The 25725-nt window shown below is 38.3% G+C and overlaps 1 protein-coding gene across 1 annotated transcript in view; it reads right to left on the reverse strand.

Moving 5' to 3' along the window:
* The window catches only part of TENM2 (teneurin transmembrane protein 2), a 613414-nt gene that overhangs the window by 532737 nt on the left and 54952 nt on the right, over nucleotides 1-25725 (reverse strand). Inside the window, exon 2 of the mRNA XM_031060588.1 lies at nucleotides 19773-19877. The gene's annotated coding sequence lies outside the window, so the exon portion shown is untranslated. The remainder of the gene's footprint in view (nucleotides 1-19772; nucleotides 19878-25725) is intronic.

A 25725-nucleotide genomic window follows, 5' to 3' on the forward strand; every position in this document is an offset into this window, starting at 1 on the left:
AAGCACATAAATTGTTTAAAGGCTGTGCCATAAAAATTGAGGGTTTTTTCAACTGAATTGCACGTTCCCCTTGATAGAGTGACTTGATAATTTGATAATTTGTTCAATTCAGCTTGATTACAAGTCTGATACTTTGACATTATCTACTTAGAAGGTACTGAACTAGTATTCAAATGATTGATATTAGAGCAGCAAATCACTTGACAGACAGACCCTGACCAAAAACATAATTAAATCGTTATATAGATAGGTATTGCTACAAAAACAACCCTATGAGATATCATTAGTGGTCAAGAGAGATGTCAGTGCTGAGTCACCATTATCACAGATGGGCATTAATCAATGAGGTACAAGAGCACCCTGCAACAGCTGCAGATTGCACCCATCCTTCAAACACACAGAGAAGCCACACAGACAGTCAAACTGCTCCTAAGGAAGGAAGGAGGACTGGAATACAAGGACTAAATTAGTCACCAGACTGAAACAAAGCATCTGAGTTAAAAAATATATACAATCAAACGCAGATACTGACACTAGAAGAGGTCTGTAAGGAAAAAGCCCAGGCGTGACAGACACTGGAGAAATCCATTCCTCTCTCACTGTTCCACAGTCCAGCTGGAACAAGCCAAAAGAACAAAACTAAACCAAAAAAACCTAACTCATAACCAAGTAACTCGATCTCAGGTTTTTCTCATCTTTTATCTTCTGACATTGTATTTCAAATGCTAAAATTTCTATCAAAAGGTGTAGTTTTAACGAGCTAGTAATATTGTATCTGAATTCTTTGCCATATGAGACAATTGAGACAATTTACAGTACAGTTTGATTTCTTTGACACTTATGCACACTCATGAAGGCAATTTTTTGTTCTTTTTAATTTTTTTTTTCTTAAAGAAAATCCCTAAGAGAGGCAAAGCAGCCCATTAAAGACAAATGGTACTTAAGACTTTTACAATCACAGATCTTCCTACAATGACAATCACATTAGACTTGATTCTTCTTCTCCAGCTATGAAAAATCAGGCATTGCCTTTGAGGGAAACTTAATAAATGCTCCAACCACAAGGGAAACAAGAAAAAGGAGGAAAAAAAATAAATAAAATAAAATCTTGTAATCCAGGAAAGCAGGCTTCATTCCAGGGATACTGTGGATAGGGGAGCCCTTTTACCACAGAATCATTTAAAAGAAATATACACTGCTCAGACAGAATGTGGTTAATTCTCAAATTGTTTTTTTTTACCTGTTGGTACACACACTTCCAACAGCTTAGACTTGCTCTTGGTCTATAGGATTCTTCAGGGAGGTTCTGAAGTGGCTGTGCCTGTCTAATCATGAGCTCAGCAGTGCCACACGTCTGGAATCTCTGCCACAGACAGGATCCTTTGTGAGATCCACCCAAAGAAAACCCATATGAGGAAACAGAGAGAATGTGCACAAAATGCCAATAAATTTTCCATTTTGCACCACTGGGGAAAAAAATGGCAGCCCTCCCTTGAGGTTATAGCATGTCTGTCCTACAGGCTGGCAGAATTTATCTGTCTAGGATTTTATCAAATGTAGAGGAAGTCAGTCTAAAATTCAGATGTGAAGACAGGAATAGTGAGGCAGAAGCAAGGAAAACAGCATAGACCAAGAGCTCCGTACATAAAGACCCAAGGACAAGCGTCCTTAAATAAGCATCCCTTACCCTTTGTCTTTAAAAGTGCTCCAGCTACTAGGTTAAGCAGAACAAATTTTACATCTTCCTAACTGGAAAAATCATGGTCTTTTCAAGTCCAAGTCAAGTCTGCCTCCTTAACTAAACTCCCTATGGTGTTTTTTACCATATTCTGAAAACTTGGTTGGGGTACATGTTATGTGTTTTCTTTTCTCCTGCTCTTGCAGTCTTGCAAGATGTCTTTTTATTTACAGCCTGAATTTTCTCACCTCTAGTTCTAAAATTTCACGTTCTAACAGGACGTTCCAACTGTAAAAACCAAGCCAGCCTGTTCTGCTGTGCCACTTCTGTGCACTCCTCGTTATCACATGCTCTAAAAGCTAAACAGGACACAGAGGATGCAGGCAGGGGCCATCCTGCTCATTCACTGGGTGAGAAGGGCTTTGCTGAGCAGGGATGCAGCCTGGCAGGGCTGCTGGGAGGGATGAGCTCAGAGATGATAAATGCTGCTGTCCTTTACCGGGCCTGTCACACATTAATTCACTTGAGCTGATGGTTCTAACAGGAGCTAAGTGCCACTGGCAATAGGAACTGATTGGTTCAGGAGATGTCATTATCTCAGAAAAAATGCATTGATAAAAGAAAATCATTTCAGATCAAGAGATGAAGGAAGCAACTGACATATCATCATAATTTTTTCCTCATTCATGTAATTCCCAATAATGTCCATATTTGAGCATGTGCTCCTCACTTGAGTTGGTTCACTTTCTTTAGAACATCCTCTTTTTCTCTTGCAAGAGGATTGCTATTAAAGTTCACATATGATACCTTGTTCTACAATTGCACTCATGGGGCTCAGTTAAAGAAGCAATTGAAAGCCCAAGTCCTCTTGCACACAAATTCCTACATGAAACTCCTCAAAAATAGTAAAACTTTTGTAGCCCAAATTATTAAGTTCTGTGGCACAGAGAGATCTTGAATAACTTTGCTATCAGAGCATATTTTCATGATTACCAAATGATTTGTCAATATATTATTGATACATACTACTTTCATGGTATTTGTTCTTTCTACTATGAACATAAGATTGGTGCCTAACTACTTTATTTTTAGCATTCTCTGCCTCCATAATGGCCACTATTATAATCGAGTGTGATCTGTATCACAGTAATGTTTCTTAATTGCATTAAGCCCCAGTGGAGCACCCTATAAAAACCACTCAAAATTCCCATTTTTCCGAAGCAATAGTTACAAAAAATGTAGCGTGATAACGTGTTGAATACTCTATCTTAGAAAAGCACAGTTTAGCTCTGGTTAATTTTAGAAACACACAAAACTTCACTTTCAAGCAATTGGAATTTGCATTGGGGTCAAAAAAAATTTCTAACCACATGGGATAAAAGATCATCCTAATTATGACTGCAGCTCCTTTTCTTTTTGCTATCTATGCACAAATTCTGATGTAGCACAGGCTCTTTAGTCTTAAAGTTATGCAACTGAGTACTTCTTTTTTTATAATAATTCAAATTATATTTGATTTTACCTCTAATATTCCTTTAAATTATTTTCATTAAGAAATCCAGAAAATAAAAGCTTGGTACAGTAGATTAATTTTGGGAACATTTTTAGAATGCATCCTCAATAGCTGTTAATAATTAACATGATCAATAAAGGGTTCTTAGTTACCCAAGCACAATGATTATCACAATTATTACAAGCCATAAACTTTTTCCCCTATACTTTGGGGCTAATGTACATAGTCTGGTCCTTCAGTGAAATATTTCTGATCCTTTTCCTTCAGTGAAATATTTCCTTTCCTTTTCCTGGGAATAAACTACATCTTTAATTACCCTGGAGAGCAGGTTACCAAATTACAAGCATATATTAGACAACAGCAAGAAGCAGTAACTTTTCCCTTCTTTTCTGTGGCATTTTGACAGTTCACCAACAATAATTTAAGGGAAAACAAATAATCTGTGAATTTAGGTTATTGTTGGCTTTTGAAATCTCTTTCATGAACTTACCTAGAAGTGGAAATTACACACTAACATTTATAAAGTGGTAAATCTATTAATTAGTTGCAAATCCTATGTATCCGATGTGAGATAAAAAAAACAAATAAACACACACAACATATTAAAAAAAAATCAGAATCCAGATGCTTAAACTCACCAAAAAGTTTAGGAATGGCATAATGCTTTTACAGAGCTCATTTAAAATAATTAGGAGGTAATGACAATGTAGGGCACATGCAGACTCTCTGCAAATACAGCATAATGCCATGTTTTCCTAGTTTCAGTAATTTCCCTCATTTTCCTCCATTGTATATGCTGGACATAATGCCTACAGTCTAAAAAATGACTCGAAAATTGTACCTTTAATCGGGTCCCATTGTTTCCCAGTCATTCCACATTGCATTTGTTTATCAAAGCCACTCTCACACCAGACTCACAGCACTCTTGCCTTTCTTCCATCTTCTTTCTGCCTCATTAGATGATATTTAACAATATCAACTATCAATTTCCTTGTCAGGTTTAAATTAGGATAGTTATTACCTGATCAATCAATTACTCATTCACGTCAATAACTATGTGACGTCTCTGCTGCTTTCAAGACTTCAAAATACCTTCCCTTCTATCACCCAGGGCAGATGTTATTCCACTGCTTCTCTTTACTGTGGCAATAATTCAGACAAAAAACTTCTTGGTTTGGTTGAGGATTTGTCATTTGCAGCCATGCACTTAATTACCAACAGTAGTGGAATTTTATTTTGAGTTGGAAATGTTTATTTTTGAATGAGGGATGCAAACTGAGATGTTGCACCTGAACATGGTATCATTTGGAGTCTCCCTACACAAACCAAACATCTTTAAAAAGAAATGGATCAGAACAGCAAGCATTGCTATATATTTATGTTTGGTATGTTTTGATAATAAAACATTTAAAAGATAAAAGCCTTGCTTGCTTTCACAGATTGCTTTCTCAAGGACTTAACTGCAGGCTTGCACTGTACTGCTTCTACAATCTCACCTTTAAAAGAACACAAGATGCAACATCCCAGTACATAAGGTCAATGAAACTCCTTCAGATCAAATTTATTTTTAAAAAAAATATGTTCATGTATCAATCAGTACATAATAATATCATGTAAATATAAAACTTATATAGTAAGAAATTTCATGGGAGATAATTTCCTATATATTTAACTTCATCTCTTCTGCTAATTCATTTATATTCTGGTGGTTTAATTTTTATTGTAAGCTCCTTGCCCTAATTTGAAGGCTGTGTTTTGGTCTTTCTGCAATTACGCTCATACTGTTGAAAATTGCATGGAGATAGCTGGTGCTTTTTCCAGGTGATATATTAACTCCTGGATGAAGGCTTGCATATCACTCCATTCAAAAAAGCATTCACAATGCTCACTTCAATAATTTGCCAAAATACAATGTTTGCACAAAGCTATTTCACTCTGATAAATTGTACACATTGCTTTTTGAAGTCTCCTTAGACACTTGCTTTTGTTGAACTTATCAATACAGCAAATCTTATTTAGAGCTTAATTTAAAATTATACTTCTTTTAATGTCAATGTTTCTCACTACTTTTTTTTCCTCTGCAAAACTAATTAAACGAACGTTTATTATGACTTTTCCAAATGATTCATCTTTCTAAGTTATGGATTAAGACTGCAGTTACCCTTCCCAAGAAATGAATCTTCCCAGTGCTATCAAGAATCATTTGATTTTCACAAATATTATACATTTTCCTCAACTTTTAAGCAAACATCTTTCATAAAGGATCTCAATATAAAAATAAACAAACCAAACTGCCTCAAAATCCTAGTTCTAACATTCTGTCTTCAACACACACTGTAAGGTTTATATTAAGAAAACAATTATAAAATTTTACTCCAGTGTAGCCAGAGCCCCCATGACTGGCAGAGAAAGATTGAAAATGGAACTATCTCAGTTGTGATGTCTGTAATTCCTGGTTTTGGCAATTCTTTCCAAATCAACAATTAATGTGGAGAAGCAAGGGAAGGCAGGGGAATTTCAGGGGAATTATGCAATGGGGAACTGCTCCCTGGGCCCTGTTCCTACACAGCCACAGTCACACAGAAGAGAAATTGAAAAACAACCACTTGAAAACACAGGCATGAAAGTCCACTCCAGCATTTAAAAAAACTCCAAACCCAAACCTGCAGGAACTGAAGCATGGCAAGCGCACAAGAGAAAGACAGAAATTCCAAAGGTGTGTGTTATCACTGTGCCAGTTTAATGGGATATCATTCCTGTATCCACATGGATGCTGGGAGCCTATTCAGAGAGTAAACCAGAGCAGAACAAAGCACTCAATCACATCAAGGACCACTGGTCCCTGGAAAATTTTGTGACAAAAAACGTCAAGGTCAAAGGAAAGAAGAAAATTTCAAGTGCACACCAAAACCTACAGTTTAAGGCCCTTTCCATGTTATGCAATAATTTGCTGACTCCTGAGGAGCAAACACAGGCTTGTTCCACAAAAGCAGCTCATCCATGCCAACAGCTCATGGTTGAAGAAGCTGCAAAGCCACCACAGTGAAAAGCTCAGATCAAAGGAGCTGGCTACCAGCTTTAGGCTGTGTCACAGAGCACAGAGAAACTGCACTCAAAACTAAATCTGACAGAAATCATTCTGGCACATCAAATAATTAAAAATGCACCAAAACCCCAACAGAAGTAACTACAGAGTGAATGCCAAAATCCTTGCAGGATCCTATGCAAGTCTTTGAGGACAGGTCTTCAGTAAGTTACCCACAGAATTTTAAACATCTAGAAATGTTATTAATCTTACAGTAATAGAAAGAAATTTAGTAATTTACTAATTTTTAGTGGCAAATAAGATCCTGGTTCACTTGGCAACCAATATTTGTGAGTCAGCTTATCCTCCTGTTAGCGAGAGTGCCAGGAAGATGTTTGGTGTTGGTGATGATGGATGAAGAGAGCAGGTGACACCATGCAGGAGCCCAAGGCCAAACACCACTCACTGCTTTTTTGTGCTCAGGACCAGCACTCTGAACACTGCTCTTCATGCAGTTGTTATCAGTGCTCAACAGATATCATCTATTTCTATCATCATTTCCTTCAAAGGACAGAACCTGAGTGTAAGGAACTGCTGCAAGAGGGAATCAAGAGACACTCAAAGCCTTGGGACAGCACATTAACACAGAATGACCAGGAAAAAATAAGAATAAAATAGGACCAGAAAAAAATAAGAATGAAAATATTGGTTGCTATCACTTTAGGCAGCTGCTACAAAACACTAACACAGCGTGCATAAAGCTGCTTTAATATTCATCATTTCAGGGTTTTAGAAATGTACTTTAAAAATTTATGCAGGACATTTTATTCCTGAAGTGCATCCATTTTTCTGTCTGTAACACTACCTTATGAATAAACCCAAATGAACAGGCACATTTCCTTTCTCTTTGACAGACAACTAGAACACTTAAATGCAATGTTAAACTGGAGAAAATTCCAGCATTTTCTATACACTTTGAACACTGGGATTGGAATTGCACTCATTTTTGCCTTCCAATTATTAGGCTTCCTTGAAACTAATTAAACTCAAATATTGTTTATCTCTAATCAATTTCAATATAATGGGAAATAATTTGATACTTTATTCCTTCATCCAAGGGCAAATATACAGCAGAGTCTGCAAGAGACTACCTCAGAGGCTGGATATGGAATTATCTACAGTTACACTACAACCTCACCAAATTTTATCAGGTCCATACACATTTTCACTTAATTTCCCCCACTATTTATATTAATTTTTCATGAAGACTCAACATAGTCATTTAAAGTGAGATATTGCTAGAAAATGTAGTAAAAAGCAAGATGTGCAAACGACAAAAAAACCCAAACACCATATGTAATTTTAAATCATGCATTGCTAATTTCTCAACAAAAGCTATTAATTCTGAGAGCAGTGGAAGTGATGAAATGCAGTTGATCAGATATAAAAGGTGTTTATCTGTGTTTGATTGACTGAATTTAGTGCCCCCCCAGCTGCATTCACCTATGGACACTTTTCTAGAGCTGAGGCATTTCGAAATCTTTTCTCTCTTCTGAGAGATCCTCATCATACAAGCATTTAAAATTCTCTGCCATCTTGCAGGGAATTAGTTAGCTCTGAGATCTCTTAGCCTTTCATCTAAGTCAGCAGACATGGTGAAAAAGTTCAAAATCTAGGTTGAAGAGATGCAGAACACACCAATTGATAAACCTTGCTATCTCATACACAGAAGCCAAAAATGGCTCAAGCCCAACTTTGCAGTCCTAATCTCTGGCAGCACCCCTGTTTCCCAAACTCATATAAAACAATGTTATTCAGGGTGTTTAAACTGTGAAATATATTAGGGGGAAGTTTAATTGCAATTTAATCACTGGTGCACTAACAAGCTGAAGCAAAAAGAATGGATTGACGTTCAATAGCAACATTTAAAAAATAATGACTTTTTTTTAATTGGTATTTCATTAGTTGTGCTATATAAAATTATGTAATAAAATATTAAATGATACATAATTCAAACCCATAATTTAAAGCTCTACTATGTAGTTTCTTCTACAACAGCTATTAATTTTCAGACAGCTCCCATAAAGATTTACTGCATTAAATCACACGAGGAAAGAGCGAGCAATCCTGATATACACTAAAACAGAGGAAAATGCAACAGCCCTGACATTTACCCAAGTACCCAAGTTATCCTCGGGTACTTGGGCTCATCTCTCATTTCAGTGATTAAGTTGTTCAGACAAAAACAGCTCCTATATGTCACATATAGATCAGTCTGCTGCTTGCCCAGTGAGCTTTCTGTCAAATCATTCTGCTGTGCCATGCTCACATGGATTTTATAATGTATTATCATTGTGCTAGCTCAGAAACATGGGGCTGAAGGGACAGGAATAATAATGTCCTCCAAATTAATGTAAAAATATCTCAACAATTATTACATTCTTATTTATTCAGGCACTCACACTCCATTCAGATAAAGTTACCTACAGAAGCATCATGGCTGGAAGGAGAAAGGAAGGAGAACCTGGAACACTGCACCATGTCCAGGGAATAGCAGTGGTCCAGTTCACCCAGTTCTATATAAACATGCTTTGTATGCTTAGAGAGCTGCTAATTCATAAAATAACATTTTTAAAGTAATTTCTACTTTGTTACATATGATAAAAAAACACATTCCTATCTCTGTTTCTTCCTGACACAACTGGCAAAATATTTGTATTTAAGGTGAAGGAGTTAGACCTGCAATGTCTTTTCCAATTGTAGCATTGTGTATTTTTGTTTCCAAGATGCAAAAGCTGAGCAATAAATTTCTGTTTAGCCAAATACCTTTATTTTTAACAGACTCCAAGTTATCTTTTAATTTATAACCAACTTCATACATATATGTGTACATATATGTACATACCTGTACCCGTCTTATCTAATGCCTACCTTTAAATTAAATGTATTTTACCTATATGTAATAAAAAAAGGTCGAAATAGAGTGTCTGACAATAAAAAAAGACACAAGACACTATCTACAGATTCTGATAGACAGCAAATCAAAATAATTCAAGCAACCAAATGCACTTTGTGGAAGTGGCTTATTTCACTGTGTAGGCTAAACGCATTTTGAGGAAGGATTACATTTTGTTTGGCAATTTATTTTATTGACAAAGCATATTTCATCAGATATTGCTTCACATTTTGTAGACAAATGCATGTTGTCAAATTTCCTATTTCCTTTGGTGGATGAAAAGCATTTTTCCACAGATTCCACACTTCTCTAGAGAGCACAATGAATTCCACACAACAGCAGGTTCTATGAAGGTGTTTATATTACAAGTTTATTTAAAATAGTAATATTTTTAAGAGTATACCTGAAATATATAACAAAAAATGGTCCTCAGTGTTGACATGTGCCTGATTAGGGTCCATAATTATTAATCATTACAGTAAAATTGTAAAATTAAAAATCAGTACCTAATTTTGTGTTCTGTGATTCTAATCTGATGCAAAAAAAAGATGAAATCTTTTTACTGAAAATTTACCCTCAACTTAGAGTAACTATGAGGTCTTGGAGTGGTTGCTGCCAAACATTTGAAGACAATTACTCTTCATTGCTTTCTTTCTGATATATTTTCTTTTATTCCAGGAGTACAGTGTCACCACTCTACAGCGTCAACAGAACCAACCCAAGGCAATTAATTCAGATTGTTCCTTAAAATCAGACTAAGAACAAACAAACTAACCAAAACAATCCTCTCCCAGCCCCTGACAAGCCACACATAAAACAGGCCTGTCAGGAATATTGATTCAACAAATTACCTTCACATATTTCTCATGCACAAAAACCCTCAACAGATATTATGAATATTCAGTCCAGTTAACGGGCATATTTAACCCCTATATTCTCACATATAATTCAAAATACTGATTTTACATATCTCATTCTCATTAGCATTAAACTGAGTGGAATTCATTCTTTCAATATCAAAGAAGTATTCTTCAAGACAAGTCTGTCTTTAAAAATAACTTGGACAGACATCGTGAAGAGCTGCAGAATTATCAGCTATTTTACCTTAAGGGGTGATTTACCAGGAAGGTTAAAAAGGCCCCCATTTGCTATGGGAGCATTTGAAGAGCTGTGTCCATGAAACTGTGTAGGCATTGAGAGCACTTTCTTATTAGCCAGGGTTATTTTTCTGTCCACTTTAATGATGAAAGAATTAGTAATTTTCTTCTAAATTCTCTCTTATTCAAGTAAGCAAATCTATGGCAGTAAAAAACAACTTACATATGAAACAAACAGAGAGGACAAAAGAAAATCTGCAATTTCCTCTAAAACACCCTGTAGGAATGATCCACATTTATTTGAAAAGACCACCAATTTGTAAGCAATGATTTTCCAAAACCCAGGAAACACCAAGACAAGTGGTGCCAAGGGAAATGTTTGAAATGGCTGGATGGTCAGCCAGGGAGACACCAGGGCAGTGAAATTTCTGCTTTTATCACAAACCAGCTTAGTCCTTTCCCACTTTGTAGCCACCAACTTCCAGGCACTGCTACAGAACAGGGTGTCTTCACAGAGCCACACTGATGGCTGCTATTGCTCCAAGTGGCAAAGGGCTGCCTCACTGCTTCTCTATCATCAAAGAATTTGTACCATCTCCTGCTCCCCAGAAAAGCCCTCCTACTCCAAGAATTCATCTGGGACAGAGCCAGCATGAACCAAAGGCTGGCATGGAAAGCATGACCAAAAAGTTCATACACCTGTTTGAATCTCGCTCACAGAAGGTGACCCTGGCAGTAAGATTTCATTTAGCTACTCTTATTTCATAGTGCCAACATTTGTTTAACCTACAATAAACTGAAAACTCAACACTGAGTAGGAATAAAAGTTAACTTTAGCAGCCAGCACCAGGCAAGGACTGCCTACAGACAAGCAGATACCATTGCAGGCTGCCTCCCTGCCTGCCCACCAAGGTTTTGTTCTTTTCTAATACCCTTTCCTGCAATAAATATTCCTGCCATTTTTGGAACACTGTCCCTGGCCACAAGTGATGAAAGCTGTCCCTTCTGCGATCCTCCCACAAGTCAACTTTGCTCCTTACCCACATACAGAAGTTCCACTGGGGTGAACAGAGAACAGTGCCCATCTTCCCTGACAGCCCTGCCCAAACCATGCTGCTCTGCTTCCTGCAGCACCCTCACCCTGAGGAGCTGTGCCCACCTCCAGCCTACAGCAGACACCAAGATTCTGCACTTACTGAGCAATCAGGGATGGTTTCATATTTGTACTTTTGATTACTCTGCACATCCAACTAGAATGCAGATGGTTCCAGCCCTGCTTTGGCACAACCTAAGGGGCAGCATGGTCTGCTCCCCTGAACGGAGGGAAGCAGCATTTGGGCAGCTGCCCATGTGTCTGATGTGCTGGCCAGGTGAAAGGATTACAGGCAGGCTTTGCTGCTCACTGCTCCTCCCAGCTCATCAGCTCTGCCATGGAGGAAGTTCTCAGTGCTCCTGGCCCTCACATGCTCCAGATGGTTCTTTGGTAAAGCTTTTCAAAACCACTTTTGCCACCAACACGTGGTTAAAGGAGTCCCAGTCAGAATTATTATTTTCAGGGTTGGAGTGAGACAAAAAAAAGGAAAGCATCAGGAAGAGTACAACTGTGATTAAAGGTTGTGGCATAATCTTCACCTGTTCCTTCTCTGAGTTTTGCTGGTTCTTGAAGTAAATTCATGTCCAAGGCTTTGTTTTCTTTTTCCTGCTGTGGATGTGCATGCTGCAGGAGAACGTGCTTGTAAAAAAAGAGCAGCCAGTTTAGCCCCAGTTGAGATTAAGGTTTCCCAATTTCACCCATCTGAAGAACTGTTTTTCCCCTCAACACTGCTACTAAATCTCCATGAGATGAACTAAACAGATTAACACTGTCAGGAGTGAAGGTTAGTTTTTTGCACTGGTTTTTAAGCAGAAATGTGGGTCCATGCACATGCAGTTATCTTAAATGACAATCACTCAGGAGTAGGGGAACAGCAAAAGTCCTCCTCTCCAAACTTCAGAGGTGACTCTGTTTCTCTTGGCTGACAGAGATCCATCCATATCCTGATTCTGCAGTCCTAACTCCTTTCTCTCTAAATCTCATCTACATGTGCCAGTTTCTTGTGAATTAGGAAGGCACTTGTGCCCATACAGATGAAAATCATGGATCAGTAAACCCTTTTGAAACCCAAATAAAAGCTTAAAATTGTACAATAAAAGTCCAGAGAAAAACAGACAGAAACTTGAAAAAGAGCATCACTGTAAAACAAAGTCCACATTTAAAATTAATTATACCATTTCATACTGTAAATTGACATACAAAAATATATATTTGTAAGGCCATGCATATTTAGTTCTTTGTCTTCAAGGCAAACTCTTCACTGACTTGCTTTGAAGTAATAAATTAATAAAACATTAGGTGCACACTGATACTATGTATCTCCTCAATAAACCAGAAATATTCAAGCTCACTCTTGTCTTTATCACACAACTGCACTATAAAAGCAGATAGATTTCAGCTCACCTAACCAGCACAGGTTAACTAGATAGCTATATTTCAATTAAAGAAAAAAGCCAATTGTTGCATGTCTTATTATCATCCTAAAAGATCTTGGCAATAATTAATTGCTACCCAATTCATAGAAATTGCTTTCCTTATTTTTGAAGCAGCTACTTTATTTGAATGTAATGACTAAGAGAAAAGAAACATCTGTTTCTGTTGCTAAGGAGATCGACAAAAAAAAATAGAAATAAGAAAAATATTTAGAATACTTTTTAAAAAGAAAAATTCCTTCCCCTTGGGTTCAGCTACATGCTTTATAATCAGTGGCACAGCCGGCTATCACATAACAAAACACCAGTGTGCTTCTCTTTTTGCATTGTGACTGCTCAACTGCCAGATATTCTGCATATTTATTCAGGGACAACACAGCACAACAAATGAAGATGCCTAGACACATTCACCAGCATCTCTGTGTCTTGAGTAGCTGCAGATGCTCATTCTCGAAAGTGGGTATCTGCATAATAAGCTGGATTTCTGCTAAAGTGAGGGAAACTTCAACTGGCCGTGAAATGTGCCACGTGACAGTTATGACAAAGCTAATATTAAAAAAAATAAGAAGATGCAGTCTTGTAAAGCAAAAGAACAAAAAGATCTCTCTACCAGTAGGCAGATTGTTTAAATGCACATGTTCACAAGGCTGTAATGAACCTGGTGTTGTACAAGCACAGAGCAGATTGCCAGGGGGTATAAAAAGCTGGGTCAGTAAGGATCAGCATGAAGCAAAGCTGCTTCTGCTGCACATGCTCAAAAAGGTAGGGTTAGACCCATCTGCCAGTAAAATAAGTGGGCAGGGGCAAGGTAAAAATCAAATAAAAATCCATTTATATTGAGTTTATAATTCTAAATTAATTTGATGAAACTCACCCTTAGGTACATTTTGCTTTTCTGTAGTAGATGATGTAAGACAATAGTAACCATGGTGTTTTCCCATTTCAGGCCACTGTAAAGGTGCCAACATCATGAGATGTATTTATGTAAATGCAAACTTGTAGGAGGCCCAGTGACACCGAGAGGAAATAATAGCTTGAAGACAATTAGCAAACCACAACCATCCCTGCACACAGCTTCAAGTTCAACGGCAGAATAAGAGTGCAGAACAAAAACTGTTTGTGTTATGGGTCATTTTGGCTCACAGACCCCGTGGAATGGCACAGGGCTCACCCAAGCCCTATTGCCATGTTCTTCTAGTCAAGGTTAACACCCTTGGAGGGTCCCTGATGTGCAAAACTGAGCTACCCCTGCAAGGTGTCCTGCTCACCTGCCTCTCCCTTCCTGCACTCAGCACCTCCAGAGGGACACCTGAGCTGTTCTTCAGGCTCACTGTCCCTGATTCACGTCCCAGCTTCAGCACCAAGCACGTGCAGCTGTCAGTACTCATGGGGTGCTGCTTCCCATACACAAGGTCTGGGAACGCCGACTATTTTGATTCTCACTGTGATGGCAGTTTAGTTTTTATCTAGTTCTTCTGTTTTCTTTCTATCATACCTGATTTTTGAAGATCCTATCCAAGCAGATACAGGTTGCTCAGTAGAAGTTAACTTGTGATTTAATTTCAGGCTGATTCACAGTCAGACTGTATTTTGTAACTGTATTTTTTATTTGTACCCGCTACTTCTAGAAACAAAAACAGTGCAATAAAAAGCAAAGGAAAAACCTGAAAAATAACATCTGCTTATCAATACTCCCTTCTCATACAGATTTCTTTTTTTTTTTCTTTTTTGTTAAATACACAAAAATTAGCTGTTCATGAAGGCAAAGGCATCAGCCTGGTCTGGAATGAATGGAACTAAAATGCAGCTTTATCCACTCATTGCTCATATGTGTGCTGTATTGCACCAAAAACATTTATCAGACACCTACACAGTCAGAGCACCACAAACTCCAGTCACGAAGTAATTACAGACAGAGGGTTTCTTCCAGGACAGATGCTGACTGAGAACCTTTCCCTCTCACAAGGAAATAGGATCTTTCACAAGGAAACTATTTCACTCTGAAATAGTTCAGCCCAGGATTCATCATCAAACAGGAAGGGCTACATCATCCCCAAACACACAGAATTTCTTTTGAAACCCCACCAAGTTTCCAGGAAGACTTCAGAATCAGCTGCAAAAAAATCTAGAATTGTCAATGCTGTTTTCAATACAGGAAGGAAGAAATAAAACCATAAATAAAGGGCAGATTACTGCACCACAGACAGGATTTTACATTTTCCTTCATGCCAGCTACCCCTATTCAGTGCTTGTAGCAGGTTACACAGACAATTTTTATAGAGAACAATCTGTCATGAGCTGTAACTGTTTTCTTTGGGCTCTCCAAGGATAGCACCAGAACGCACAGAATGTCATTTCTGGAGGTTCTAGGCAAGACCTGTCCCCTTCAATCTCCCTTTAAGAAGCATTCAGATAGTTATCCTAACATTTCCCTCAAGCTGCCACTCCAGGCCAGCCTGAATAGCTACAGCATTTTTCCCCACCCTTTCACCCACAGCCCCAGACTCCCACAGAAGGCACAAGATGAGTTTTCTTTTTAAAACTATGACATATATTAAAACTTGCACTTAGTTAGAAAAATCAAAGGCCAAAACTCAAATATTTTTCCCCACAGAGCCTTTTTCACACAGAGGTTCATATCCCACTCAAGTTTATGAAAAATAAATGAATTATACAATGTCCTTTTTCATACAAAATCTCATATCCCACGGAGGTATTGGAAGAATACATGAATTATACAATGTCATGGCACAGAATGCACATTATTGTTAATAAAACTTGTACCTGACTCAAAGAGAATTCTCATAAAATAGCAAATACTACCAGCATCTATTTATCAACTCTCAACTTTGTTAGCTACATAGTAGTCAGTCAAAAAAAAATCCCAAACAAAACAAACAACAGGACTTCAAATATTCAGTTATCTTTTCCAGTACATTCTTACCTGACCTTTAGTGATAATTTGGTGTTTTCATATAGTTAGTTTTTCTCACTACATCCTTCTCAGTCTGAACACTCATATCTAGAGTCCACTAAAATATTTTAAGATACAGTAATTTATTTTTTAATTATCCTAGGCTTACTGTTCTGCTTGAATTATTCCCATTTTCCATATATCTGACAGAGGCCTGAATTTATCCAAAGTAATATTCAATTTCTCATCTGCTCATGCAGTACTTGAGAAATGGCAGTGCTTCATCTCCTTCATATCCAATGTTGTGTCTTAAAGAATGCTGCCAAATAAATTTCTCTCCCAACAAATATGCTTGCAGTGCTAAGGCCAGTGTGTGGGCATATGTCCTGATTAATTTAAAACCACTTGTAAAATTGGTTAGCCCCATTAATATCTTACTGAACTTCATAACAAAGACAAAAATGTAAAAAAAAATGGCACTTGGTGATATGGCATAATTTACAAAATCATGGGCAACACCTTAATTCTACTTCTGTAATTATCACATTACAATGACCTATTTTAATTGCATATATGCCCCTGCTCTTTCACCAGGTTTAATTATTGCTAGTAATTCCAGGAGAGCATTCATTTTCTTCTGCATAAAATTAAGAAGAAAATTAAAACAATTTTCTGATACATTGATTATTATTTGGGATACACAGTTCAGGCATGGGGGGAGGAATGGGAGGACACCACTGTAGCAGTGCTGATTTATTGGTTAGTTTATAATTTAGAGTAATTTACTCTAAGTAAGTTTGATGCTTACACAGGATGGTAACCTGCCTTGGCTGCCAAGAGTTACCCAGGAGAAAAATCAACAGCAGAAGTTGCATTGGTTTTGTGGCTCCATTTGTGAGTGCTAATTCTTATCAAGCTCTGATTGTGAGATTTTGCCTAAGAAATAAAAGATACAAATACTTAAGAACACATTATTTGTTAACTTCTGTTCCCTTCCAAAATCATTGCAAACTAATAAACCCAACATGGTAGGAGCAGCCAAGTCTGACAGTAAAAAAAAGGGCTTCTTTTGCAATTTGCTCAAGTAGTTTTGACTATTTATACCAATGGGAGTTTGCAGAAGGTTTTCAAACCATATAGAATATGCTCTTTTTTTCAGAGTGGCAGCACTAAAAATGCCAAAAAATTTGCATCCTCCAGACCTGGAACTAAGAGGAGCACAGAAGTTGGCAGTGGAGGCTGTTTTCTTCCAACTCCCTCAGAAGACACAAATTTCCTGTCAAGATGCATAAAGCTAAGAAACTGAGTCCTCCCTTGAGGATAAGTCCAGAAGGGTTTTGTTCAAGAAGTTAAACTTTTTCCTCTAAGGTAGTTACTTTCGAAAGGCTTTGATCCACCATGATGGGATTATAGAAACCTTTGTTGCAAAGAAATCAAATTTAAAAATTAAAAAAAAAAAAAAAAAACCAAACTAAAATATATGCTGAAAGATTGATGTCACAGCCATGGCCTCTGAAGAACACAGAGAATGCTGGAGAAGGGCACAGTGGAGGGAAATTGGTTTAGGAGCTGACTGAGTTTTTGACAGATGTACAAAGAACATAAGGCAGAAACAGGCAGTGCTGAAGGGCTGGGCAAACCATACAAAAGGGAATTAACTGGGAAGTTCCCAGCACTTCCTCATCACACCAGGAAATGCACAGGAACACAAGTTTAGGAGTGAAATAAAGAACAGACAGCACCTACAATAGGCTGAAAACAAGTGATGCCACCAGCACCTGGGACAGAACCCAGGGCAAATTCCCAACCCAAACCTGCAGCAGAGGAAGACTCCCACTAAAGACAGAATATCTCCCAAAATCCTAAAGCCCCAGAATGAAATCCCAAATCAGCTGCTGTACTGTGCTGCAGGGGATCTTGTGGTGCTCGTGTTCCTCCCCTGTCCTGGGGCTCAGTGAGGAGCCCTCTCTCAGCTGGAGGAGCTGCTGGAGATCCTCTAAAGCAAATATTTCACTGCCAGGGAAGGGAAGCTCTGCTCCTCACACACAGCACTGAGCTCCTTGTCCCAGCCTGTGTCTCAAGTCAAATTAAACCCAAAGCAAACTCCCCCAGACATATGATGGGAGTAAGAAGAAAACTTTTTCTTCAGTACCTGAAAATCCTTCCTGGCCTCAGAATTTTCCAGAGCAATGAAAATAAGTAATGCACAGGATCTAGCCTCCATTCTGAAAGTTTAAGCAGGCATATTGTCAACCTCAATTACTGCAGGGAATTATCAATTTGGTTTTATGTTCAGCTTTGTTACTGACTTACTGTCTGACCCTGGGAGATCATTCGGTGTTATTTTAAAAAACAGACAGCAAAAACAAACAAACCAAGACTACAGCAGGGGATTTTGAGATTGAGCTATCAGGTGTTTTGAAATTCTCACCAAGGACCTACTTCTGCAACCTTTCCCTGACAAACTGCTGTTGAGATACAGAGCAAAAGTGAGAGCTTCTGGAACCACTATCTTTTATCACTTAATGCTTGTTCTGGAATTTGCTGTGGGAAATACCTGTCAATCTGTTCTTTAACTACTTAAAGATGAGCTATGAAGATCCCTTAAATACAGGAACATAGACACAGAGCATATACAAACAACTTATGCAGAGACTACATAGATATATTTACAATAGTCAAAACAGATTTCAGGAATCCCCTATTTCGTATTTCTAACCATACAGATCTAGTAGAAAACTGTCATGAAATTTAGACTTGTAAAATAATAAAAATAAATTTTAAAACCACCACAATCCCTCCATATTTTCTTTCACATTATAAAGGATTCCTTATACTGAAGTATCTCGTTTTTCTCATTTTAATTTTCTTACATGACATAAAATTTGAAAATTTAAAGATCAGACCCTTGGAGTAATTTACTTTATAAATATGGAGCATGGATCTTAATGGCCTAAAATCTGAAAAAGTACACCCTGGAGTCAGAAATTAACCTTCCAGTAGAAAATATGTAATGACAACCAAATGACCCATTGCAAACAACGCAGAAGAATGTGTTGATTTTTTTCAGTGTGAATTAAATAATTCCCTCAGAATTTGGTGCTTGCCATATCTAAACCCCACTATTTTACCATGCTTTTCAAGACAAGTGAAACAATTTAAAATGTTGTATTAAACTAACTCCAAATGAGAGATTTAGAAAAGGCATAATCTGGAAGTAGCTTCCCATGAAACACTGAATTAAATTACTCAAGTAAGAATTCTCAGGTGTCTCACTGAAAATTATTCTCAGCAAAATTAGCATCCATAAGAGAAGACGGATTTTTTTTTTTTAACATAAGTAGGGTTTGGTTTTGGTTTTTCCTGATGGGAATCCATCAACCAAAGTTTATGTTCCCTTTACTTTTCAGCTACTCTTAAGCAGGACAGCCCCTTTCCAGCCCTGGACACACTGGGCTAAGTGTGGTACTTTATATAATTACCTGAATTCCCAGAGCATGTGTACAACAGTAATTAAATTGTAGGGTGTCTTGTGAGCATTCTGACCAGCAGTTAGAGACATCATGAAATAACAGATAATGGGAAGGTTTCTTCTCTTTGTCTTTTCTCTGCATGGCATACATTGTCTACACACAGATACAGAACTGTATGCAGCCAGTCATAGAGACTAAAAAGTTTTTGTTGTGTTCGGAATCTGAACAAAAGGCTTATTTGAGTGAAGAAAAAAATATTTTGATGCCAGGAGCAAGAAACTCCTAACACCCTCATTTGATCCTGAATTTGTCAGGATGAGCAACGACCCCAAATGAACACGCAGGTAGACAGAAAAAAGGCAGATTTCTTTTAGTGGGGCCTTCTGAAGTAATTCACTTGGGCTGGAAAAGATTGAAGTAGATTCTTTAAAGCAAAGTGCTGAGAAAAATTGCTTTCCTCTACAAAAACACTTTCCTGCAGAGATCTTCCCAGGCACTTTCGAAGCATAGATGGAACCACTTTGGCCAACAATATAAACACATCTGTGAGCAAACAGCACACAAAACTCAGGTTGTGAGTACTCACTGACCAGGCAGTCGGCAGTGCTCAGTCTGGCAGTCCTTAGGGTCGTGTCTTTAGCTCATCAGGTGAGAGGGAATTCTTACTGTGGTGGGCAGTGAAAACCAAGCTGGATCTGTCAGAAAGAAATAAGAATAACTTTCAGAAAAAAAAGAAATCTGTAAAATCCTAACAATAAGCAAAGGCTTTAACATTAAATTTTATTTAACGGTATTTATCTGTCACAGTTTTTAACCACCAAAAGGACCCCACAATCTACCCACACCAGATGTAAGAAATAAACCTCCTAGACTCCACTCTTCATATGCCTGCTGTTTTCCCTCCTCCCTGTCCCAAATGCAGACACTCCAGCCCAGAGATTGCTTAGTAATTTAACTTTTACGCTGCCAAACTAGTAAATAAGAACGAATCACATCTTCCCTGCTCAGTTCAAAAGACCAAAAAGACACGATGAACTTAAGCAGCATTTCTCAAAACTGTCGCATTGTGACACTTTTTCCACTGGGCATTTTTAATACAAAAAAGTCTAATTTAAAATAGCCTTAGATGTCACCACTTCACAGACCACCTGTTGCTTTCTCTGTCAATTTATTATTTTCCTTCTCAGTATGCAATACCTTCTGATACCTGTTGGTTTCCACGTTTTCTTCAGCATTTCTATTATCCACAGAAGTATTTTTGGAAAAACAAGTATTACCTAATGTGTCCACTGCCTCAGCGATTTCCACGTGGTCAATGAAACAATCCAGGCAGAGCCAAAACCATATGTAGGATGACTTTGAAAGAAACATATGTGTCACCCTGCATTATGAAACTGAGCAAAAAGAAATAAGGGTGAAGAAGTGATTGGTCATTCTGCCAAAGAAATTCAAATAATTGATGGCAGCCCACTCAAAAATATACAAAATCCTCACAGGTTGAGGGGGGAAGAAACATGTTAACCATCAATATTAGAGCCAAACGTTTCATCATAAGTACGTACAAAAACCTACAAAGACAAGCTAATGCTTTCCACTGTTATGCATGAAACTTTTAAGCTACTTTCTTTTAACAGTGAGAGCATTTAACACTGCTTTATCCACGTCTTTCACTAAATTTAAATAAATGGTACTTATTTTTGGTTAAAAAAGAAGCTTGATGTACTGGCACTGCTTAACTGCTGAGGTTTATCTCCCTGGAAATGAATAGGAATAATTCTTTTTCAGGCCAACAGCTTTCCATAAAGCATCAATTTTTTTTTTAAATAAGACAAAGAATTGGATACACGGTGTACATTAGTATCAGGTAAAATCTTTATGGCCAGAATCCTGGCATAAGACTTTCTAAGAATATGAATAAAGGTGAAAAGAAAACCCAGCCAGTGCTACTAATGAGAGCTGAAATGCAGATAACCTTACTAATTAGGGTTTGGGATGCAGTCTTTACTTTCATAATCTCCTTATTTTCACTATTATGCTTACTTTCTTTTGTGCAATCCTATCAACCTATGCTTAAGTGGAAATTACACTTCTAATACTTCCCTCCTGCTTTGGTAATTCTGTGCCATTTGCAGTATTTGCTAATAATTGTTAATTCTTTTATATCTTCCCTGTTTATGTATCACTATTTCAGGAGCTGCTGGATTTGGAACAGCAAGATCCATAAGAACAGTGTTGGGTTACAGAGATACAAACACCGACAGGCTACCAAAAAAAAGGATCATTAATATGTGAGAGTTAAAATCTACCTCATAAGAAAACATCTTTAAACCTCAGCAAAGCCCACCTCACCCAGGCTTTTCAAACTGACCCCAGGGAGCTGCTGGCTGATGGAAGGACACTTGGTGACCACAGCTGAGAAGGTTTTTGGCTCTGGAGCCCACAGTGCCCTGCTCAGGGCTGGGCTGGGGGACAGTCCCTGCTCACCAGGAGGGGACAGGTCCAGCCAGGCACTGCCAGCCTGTCACCCCCCTGGGCCACCGTGCTGGCCCTCGCTGTGCTGCTGGAGTCACCTCCTCCCATGGAGCAATGTGCAAGATCATGCAAAAATGACTTTAAAAATCAGGCTGAAGTAAGTTCACAGCTTTTCAAAGTCACAGGAGATGTAAAAGCATATGACACTGTAAAAAAGTGCAGTAGAGCTACAATTTCAGCTCTCAATTTTTCCTTTGTCCTTTTTTATATGCGGAAGGTCCAAAGAAAGATGAAACAAACAAATAAAAAAAGAAACAAACAAAGCCCAAACAAGCCAAACAAAAAGAAAAACCATCATAAATCCATGTAGAAAATGAATTAACAAAAATCAAAACAGGTTTCATGTTTCATTACAGAGTTGTCAATAACGTACTTGTTACCAAGACTGTCTAAAAATACAGTCTGACAAGTTCTAATATTTTTTTGCCTTGCAGTAGCTTTCTGTAAGACAGCAGGGGAGAAGTGTTTGTAAACATCGACCAGTATTTACAAACAAGCCAAACCAAGCAAGAAAAGCAGCAAAGCCAAAGGGAACGAAGTTGCTCCTTTCAGACATCTCCGAATAATACTGGATTCTTTAAAAATAATTTTAGCAGGTACTACATAAGCAGCATAAAAATGGAGTGCACTTTTTCTCAGAAGAGAAGGTACAGTGCAGCAGTTTGCCCCTTTCCATAATGCCTCTCCACATCATGAGCACTGAAAACTCCAGGGCTGCCCATCTGCACCAATGCCACCCTCAGGTCCCTGCTGCCATCCTCATCCCAGCCACCCCAGCAGGGCTAGGAACCTCAGCAGCAGGGCTCAGAGCAGCAGTATGGAGAGGGTTAAATAAATGGAAGGCAGAGTTGCAAATTACTTGGAGTGCCACTGGAAGAACTGATATAAAACCCCATAAATTTAGTATGTGCTGCAAGATCTGGTCCTTTAGAGTAATCTGCCAGGACTGCTGAGATGCTATCTACGAGCAGTCAGACACTTAAAAACTTTGAGAGAGGATTTGGCACACTTGATGCTGTTGCATGTCTTGCCCTTGGTAATGATTAATTAATGAGTCGTGTTTCTTAGATGAAGGTTATAGATTACACACACAGTAATGACAGAAATGAAATATCAGAGCTGCAAGCATCTAAAAGCCAGGGAACAGCAAAATCCACATAACACAGACAATTTGTCCTGGTTGGTACATACTCCACATTTTATTACTAGTATTTTTAATTTTAATTTCTTTTTTTTTCCTTAGTCAATAGATCATTTAGCACAAGGTAATTCAGAGCTTCACTAAATCAATTTCCTGCTCATTTTTGACACTGCTGGCCCCAGGCCAGGCAGCCTCCCTGCCTCACCCTGCTGCTGCTCAGCACCAACCCCTCCATGCTCACTGCTCCCCAGAGGACACTACCCCGCTTTAATTGGCTCAGCTCTTGGCACAAGAAGATGGAAGAAGTGTCTGTGAATACCACGTGCCCATTTTCCTTGCATTTGGCATTACACAGCACTTTGCATGCTGCAGGACAGGTCTGGGTGCCTTCAGCTGTAAGCTCAGACAAACAAGCATTTTTACACACCTGGTAAATAAGGGACAAGTACACATTTACTGGCCATGCCAATGCAGAAATCTGTAATCTGTCACCATGCAGGCAGCTGTGGGACACAGCAATTGCAGTTCCCCTCTCTGCTGAAGGCTGCAGCCACAGGAACACAGCAGCAGCAGTCACCAGCTTTGTGTTCACTCTCCTTACACAGCTGTGCAACACCTGGCTCCTCTGAGCCAGCACACATGATGGGTCACCTGTGAGCCTGACTGGCCACCTCGCCAAACCAGTCCTGTTTATTTCATCTCCTCCTGCCACAGCTTCAGTCTGCACCAGTTCCCCACTCTGTGCATTGCTGCCATGTGAGGCAGTGCCAGCACACTGAGGGGCAGGAGTGGGGACACACAGCAATGTCCTCATCAGGTGCTGACAGCTGAAGGCACAGCTGCAGTGTAAGAGAACACAAACCACGTGCATTATATTGTATCCCCTCTTAACAACCTGTGTGATGGAGCTCACCTCAGCAGGAGGAAAACCCAAACCAAACCCGCAGCACTGATCTCACAAACCCCACCCCATGTGGCTTCCCAAGACTGATGCGTTCTGAGACTGCGCCTGATCAAAGCACCGCACCAATGGCTCTGAAGAAAAGACACCATCATACAACTTCACCCAAAGGCCAGGACAAATTCAAATTAAAGATCTGTGTTTTGGCTATTAAGTCCTTAAATTTTCTCACTGCTCCATACCCACACACCCCTTTTTTTCTTTGGCAACTTGAATAATTGCCTTGCAATGTGGCCAGTGTTTCAATAAAGACAGAGACGAGCTTGCAGAGAGATGACTTGGAAGAAAAACTGGTGCACAGTATTCAAATCCCAATCTGGTACTTTCATATCAACTCACTTTGTATGCACAGCGCATACTTGATATTCAATGTATAAAGTTATCATCCTACAGAAACTTATTTAAACTAATGATTTATAAAATTCTGAACGCACCAAATCAGGGAACGTCTAGAATTTCTATTCAGTTGACATTTAATACAAATGCCAATTACTTAAAGTGATATTGATCATAACATAGCACCCTTGACAAAGAGGAGTAAAACTCTCAAAATATGTTTTTCCTCATCTTGACATCAATACAAATAATGGAAATTGGGTTTATGAGCTGTAGGCCAAACTTGAAAGAAAAAAATATTTTGTCTTCCTATTAGCCAGCAAAAGATATGAGAGAGTGTGGTAGATTAGTAAATGGAAATTAACTGAATTCTGGGTAATGAAAAATAATAATAATAAAGCTTTTAACAGCCATGAAATTGTAAACATAAGTTTTTTCAATATATTACAGCTGTAGAACAAAAAAAAAAGATTAAATTACAAAAAGGAAGCCACTATCAATTTCTCAAATATGTATCATAACAGACATATTTCCAAATGTCTACCTTAAAAACAGCATCATTTTTTTCTAATGAATATTAGTAATAGTTGAAGACAACACTTAATATTTTCAAGAGAATTTCTGGATAAGGTCAGCAAGAATGGGGATGACAGCAACAGGAAAAAAAATCATGGCAAACATGTAATAGCATTGCTTTCAAGAGGCAGAGAGCAAAAATCAGCTGAATCACAGCAGAATAAAACCCCCAATACACCACTGAAGTAACTTTGTAATATCTTCAGAGACATAGCCAGCTTAATCCATATAAAAAGAAAAGCAGTAAAAACAAAAAATACACCAGTCTGACACATCTACTGAAATATGTATCCTAGGACCAGGAGGAAAGAATGCAGAAGCTGAAGGGAAGCACCATGGTCATCCAAACATGAAGAAGACCATGATTTCGCACAGAAATTAAAGATGCTGAAATGGAATAATAGTAAAGGTTGCTGTTTAAGAAACAGCAGCTGTAGGAAGAAGCCATGGCACCAACAAATCAGGACAGCTGACACTAACAAAGCAAAACTGTGCTCAGTGAAAAACTGCATCCTTCACCACCACTGCTGGGTGCTTCATCCATGGCCTATATCTGGTTACAAACCAGAGCTTTGGACACATCACAGCCCCTGGATAACAAACCTCAAAGACTCTGTCCTGTTCAATGGTATCAGGAGTTCCTAAAACTGCAAGAGGAAGAACCTGAAAGGAAAAGGCACAATAAACTCTAGAGGAGAAATGACTAAACTAAATATTTTCCTATGTATTTTAAAACATATATATCTGAAAAAAAGTAGTTTTGTTTTGGGCTTTTTTTTTTCCCCAGGACAGTTATAGTGTGTATTTAACACCTACAAATAATACCTCTTGTTCACTAACAAAACAAAAGACTGGAAAAGCATCATGTAAACACGAAACATCCATCAATAATTTGGAGAGTAAAGAAGAGGCCAACAATGAAGAATTCACTCATTTCTCAAGAGGAAAAAAGAAAGGTGTTGGAAGGAGGAAGGAAAATGTCTGAGTGAGATGCATG

Source organism: Geospiza fortis, unplaced genomic scaffold (genome assembly GCF_000277835.1).
Source record: "Geospiza fortis unplaced genomic scaffold, GeoFor_1.0 scaffold413, whole genome shotgun sequence".
Taxonomy (NCBI): Eukaryota; Metazoa; Chordata; class Aves; order Passeriformes; family Thraupidae; genus Geospiza; species Geospiza fortis.